Source organism: Myotis davidii, unplaced genomic scaffold, assembly GCF_000327345.1.
Source record: "Myotis davidii unplaced genomic scaffold, ASM32734v1 scaffold299, whole genome shotgun sequence".
NCBI classification, from domain to species: Eukaryota; Metazoa; Chordata; class Mammalia; order Chiroptera; family Vespertilionidae; genus Myotis; species Myotis davidii.
Window position 1 is genome coordinate 9740096 of NW_006293088.1, and position 5167 is coordinate 9745262.

Below are 5167 nucleotides of genomic sequence, written 5' to 3' on the forward strand. Positions count from 1 at the left end.
CGCCCCTGTCCGCCCGGGGCCAGGCTCTAGCGCACGGAACTTGGGAGATGTGGTCACAAAGGTTTTATCTTTTGAAATGAAGCCAAGGCCACCCTGTGAGCAAACACGCAGCTTCCTGCAGCCTCTCTCTGCGGGATGGGGACCCTTGATACTGGCAGGAGTTTTGGTTCAGCTCCTCATCTGGACATCTGGTCGACCTAACCCAGCGGCTGGCAAACCGCGGCTCGCAAGCCACATGCGGCTCTTTGGCCCCTTGAGTGTGGCTCTACCACAAAATACCACGTGCGGGCGCGCACGTACAGTGCAAAGTTGACTTAAAACTTGAAGTAAAGTTTATTAAGTTAATTTTAGGGAACGTTGTGGAGTGAAAGAAGATGTAGTGTTGAGGATTGAGAAAGGTACGTTGAGATGGCTTGGACATACAGAGAGGATGAACGAAAGGAGAGAGACGAAACAAGTATACAAGATGAGTGTGGATGGGAGAGTTGGAAGGGGTCGACCTCAGCGAAGGTACCTCAATCAGATTGAGGACGTTTTTAGCAAAGGCCAGCTTAGGAGCACCCTGATTAAGTTAATAACCATGTGCCTACCTAGATAGTTTAAGTTTAAAAAATGTGGCTCTCAAAAGAAATGTCAATCGTTGTACTGTTGATATTTGGCTCTGTTGACTAATGAGTTTGCCAACCACTGAACTAACTAAAGAACCCATCCATTGTCAGCCACCAGAGCAGGTGGGACACTTCTCTGCCAGGGGCCGTTTGGACACTTACACCATCATTCTCGGGCCACACACAATTACCAACTTAGCCGGTTGTATTTGGTCCTACATTTAATTAACTTAGCCCTAATGCCTCGGCAGGGCCAGACCAAATGATTTCTCAGGCTTTATACGGCCCGTGGGCCGAATGTTCCCCACCCTGCCGTCCCCTAACAAAGGCCAACAATTGCTTTTGGAAATAGATGGTCATTCGCAGGTGTGCACTGGCCCGCACCCCTGGGTGCTCCCATTCATTCTCCCTCTGGAGCTCGGAGCTGGCCCAGGACCCCGTTCAGAGCACAGGACCCCGTCTCAGCAGAGCCACCACCTCCTCCCTGCCCCTGACTGTCGCTGGCACCGCCATGAGACGCAGCTGCGAGAAGTGAAGCCTGGTTCTGCTCCGCAAGCCGCCCACAGTTCCCGCTTCGCCCTCCAGGAGCCCGTGTGCTCCCTCCCCTGTCTGCCCCGCTCTGTGGGGTCTGCAGGGAGCTGCGGCCACATCCCAGCTCAACTGCAGCGTCCAGGTCCCTCCCCTGGTCCCTGGCTCCTCTGTCCTGTGCCCTTGCCCACCTGGGACCGGTCCTCTGGCTTAGCTGGCGCTCCCGTCGGCGCTGGGAGCACAACGGCCCGGGGGCAGGATCCACCGCTGAGTGCCAGCCCCAGCCATGCGGCCTTGGGTAGGCGATGCGCCTCTTCCGGCCTACCCATTGCCAATGTCCACGTTTTACCCCCACGGAGCCCCAGTTAGCAGGTTGGGGGGCTGGGGCCTCACTGGGACCCAAAGACTCAATTCGGTTCCTCCTAAGTGTGAGGCAGACAGGCGCCTAGGCAGGGCTGTGCTGACGGCCTCACTAGCTTCACTTTTCGGGGGAAGACAGTTCCTAGGGTGGGACCTCCCTCTGTGTGTCTTGGAGACAAAGCAACGAGGGCCTCGCTGCGGGGAACTGAGGAGCCAACAGCACCAATTCCCAGATGCATTCGGCCTCTGAAACTCTGACTGCAATTCTGGTGTGTCTGTGTGTGTGTGTGTGTGTGTGAGTGTGTGTGCATGCGTGTGTGTATGTGTGAGTGTGCGTGCGTGAGTGTGTGCGTGTATGTGTGAGTGTGCGTGTGAGCACATGTGTGTATGTGTGTGCTGTGTGTGTGAATGAGTGTGTGCGTGCGTGCGTGCATGTGTGCGTGCGTGTGTGTGCATGCATGTGTGTGAGTGTGCGCGCGTGTGCATGTGTGTGAGTGTGTGTGTGAGTGAGTGTGTGTGCTTGTGCGTGTGTGTGTGAGTGTGTGTGTGAGTGTGTGTGCGTGTGTGCGTGTGCGTGTGTGTGTGGCAGGGGGGTCCACACCACCAGGCAAGTCTCACACACTAGCTGGCAGCCTGCAGTTCAGCCCGATCCTGACCGGATCTGCGTGGAGACAGATCCTGCCCCACGGGATGCGTGCTGTCTGACCACCTGCCTGTATGGTCCCAGGGGCCTGGGGTTTAGTTAATGTGGTGAGCAGCTCGTGTTACCAGCCGGTCACTGGGTTATTGTTAAAGGACACGACTGGGGAATGGCTGGATGGGAGAGGTGTGGGGCGAGGTGTGGGGTGGGGACAGGATGAGGCCTGGGGTGGGTGCAGACCTCCCTGCTCTCAGGGAGCTACAGCCCCAGCACCTGCCCCTGCTCACCACCGCACCTTTCACACCCTGGCACCCAGCCCAGCCTCAGGTGCTTTCGAGGTCACCTGTTTGCCTCACAGATGCCTTCATTGCTCTGCTCACTTGGGAAATCCCGGGTTTAGGAGCTCAGTGCCAGGAACTGGGATGAAGACCAAGTGTCTGTTTCGTATAAATCACAGCTCACAGCCTCTGGGAAGGGCACCTTGGGAAGCCCCTGGGGCCGGGCTTTCACTGAGAGGTGAGGGGTGAGGGGTGAAGGTAAGGATAAAGGGTGAGGGTGAGGGTGAGGGGTGAGGGTAAGGGTGAGGGGTGGGGGTGAGGCGTGAGGGAGCGGCCTCATGTCCCAGGGCCCCTGCGTGAGGGTGCCTGGGGGGCCTGCAGAGGGCAGGCAGGACGTCAGAGCGACCTGTCGGGCTGCAGAATGCAGAGTCCCAGGCCCTGCAGTGGCGTGTCCTCTAGGCTCCCGGGTGTGACCCAGTGGCCGCGGGTATGGGGGCTCCGGCCAGCAGCCTAGGCCCCTGCTGGGAACCCCGATTCCTTGCCAGCCCCGCGGGTGTGCCAGGTGCCGCTGCTCTTTCCCACGTAAACCCCCAGGACCAGGCGCGTCTGAAGGATGGTTACTCAGTACCCCCTCGGCTTCATTTCTCTCCGCTGGCAGCCGGTCCGCGGGAGATGACAGAGCGGGGAGGGCCGCCCCTGGACGGGCTGTTATTAAAACCCTCAGTTTAATTCAGATGGATAACAGCATTTAAGAGGCCGGCACCCAGGCGGGAATGAGTTACACTCCAGCACGGAGCCCCGCCCGCCCTCATCCCGCGGGGGGTGTGGTGGGGGTGATTAATGCGCGCTCCGGCCCCTCGGGTGGCTCTGGGCCCCTCGGCTCTCATGTGCCGGCCTCAGGACCTCAGTGCCGAGCTGGTGGGTGCTCTGCCTCCTCCCCTCTGCTGTCGAACCAACAAGGCTGGGGAGCCTTCCAGAACCTTCTCTCCCTGGGAGAGCTGGCCCCCCCCCCTCTATTTCACCCATTCTGATTGATGATATTCCCTCTAAACTTTTGGTGACCCCTCCCCCCGGGGAGCCCCCCCCCCCCCCCCCCCATCCCTTCTACCCCAGAGCTCGTGGCTGAAAAGGCCTGTCGCATGACCAGAGCCTCGGGGCAGGTGCATCCGGCCCCTCGCTGGGCGTCGATTTAGATTTTAGACAAAAGTCTCCTCCTGCCTGGACCACCCTCTGTGCGTGGCCCATGCTCAGCCACGCAGCTTCGGGGGCCACTGTCCTCCAACTGCCACCAGGTGGGGCACTCGGTCCCAGGACCCGGCCTGCGCTTCCCTCCCCAGGAGCCCCACCCACACCTTCCGCCCACGGGGCAGGGCAGGGCAGGGAGGGGGTGGGGCACAGCCTCGCTGACTCGGCAGAGGGCCGGCCTCCGAGAACGGTGGACACTCGTGCTCACTGGCCATCGGCCTGAGCACAGCACGCGGAGCGCAGGCAGCAGCGCTCAGTCCCTGCGTGCGGTGCCCGGTGGCTCTCGGACATCACGGGGCCTCTTCGAAGGCGTACAGACGCCCAAGCCCCTGCTGTGCACGTCGGACTAACAGGCTGCGACTGGAAAATAAACCCACGGAGTCGGAACACAGGGCTTTCCTCGTCTAGACCCGATCGGAGTGCACGGGGCGAGGAGGCACCCAGCCCTCCCGGAGCCCATGGCCGGGTCTGGCTCCCGTTCTGAGGGTGAAGACGGGGCGGAAGGACAGGAGCCGCCCAGTCCGGGAGGAGTGTATGTGATCACAGTCAGCGAAGCGGCGACTCCTCACTCCGCCTGTGAACCTGGCGCACAGCTTCAGAAAGCACCGGGCAGACCAACAGGACGCCAGCGCCACGGAGCGAAGCGTTCGAGGGCGGCCGCGGCGGGAGAAGGCGGGGCTGCGTCCTGTCTGTGCCGGGAATGTCCCCACCTGCCAGGTGGGTGAATGTCCGGGCTGCCAGGTTGTCCGGGCTGCCAGGTGGGTGAATGTCCCCGGCTGCCAGGTGGGTGAATGTCCCCAGCTGCCAGGTGGGTGAATGTCCGGGCTGCCAGGTGGGTGAATGTCCCCGGCTGCCAGGTGGGTGAATGTCCCCAGCTGCCAGGTGGGTGAATGTCCGGGCTGCCAGGTGGGCAGAGGGGACCGGAGAGCGAATGAGCCTGGAAAAGCTCAGTCACCAGTGGCCACACCGAGGCAGACGGGATAAGCTGGCGCTTGCCATGTGCAGGGCCGGGGAACATGAGCAAAGCCAGTCACCGCCCTGCCGGTCTGGATGCAGGCGTGGCCCTGGGTGTGGCCGGGAAGTGTGTGGCGTGGGCATGGGCGTGGGCGTGGGGTGTCCCGTGCCCCGCAATGCAGCCCTGATCCCCTGCACACCCAGCGAGCCTGACCTGGGAGCTGTGTGGGGCCTTTCCCGTGCCGTGGCCCTGCGTGGCCCTGTGTGGCGCTGCGTGGCTGGCTCCTTCCCCCGGGCTCCGTCATCTTCTCTGGAGGCCCTGCCTGGTCCCTGCTGTCACTGATTGTGGCTGCGGCAGGCCTCCTTCGGGGGCTAATGTCACCTGTGAACTGCTGTCTCCACAGCCGCTGGGCCCTTCCAGGTGAGGCCTCGCCCCGCAGGTTGCAGACGTGGGCTGAGGACACCGGGTGGGAGCAGGCCCTGCCGAGGGCACCAGGAGGGAGCAGGTCCCTGTTCTCCAGAAGCTCCTGGGAGAGGCATGTGGGAGGGGCACG

At 61.7% G+C, this 5167-nt stretch overlaps 1 long non-coding RNA gene across 1 annotated transcript in view; it reads right to left on the reverse strand.

Annotated features, from left to right (window-relative positions):
- Window positions 1–758: 758 nt before the first annotated feature.
- Window positions 759–5167, reverse strand: part of LOC107183595 — a 16550-nt gene continuing 12141 nt past the window's right edge. Inside the window, exon 3 of the long non-coding RNA XR_001514384.1 lies at window positions 759–877. This is a non-coding gene — a long non-coding RNA (uncharacterized LOC107183595). The remainder of the gene's footprint in view (window positions 878–5167) is intronic.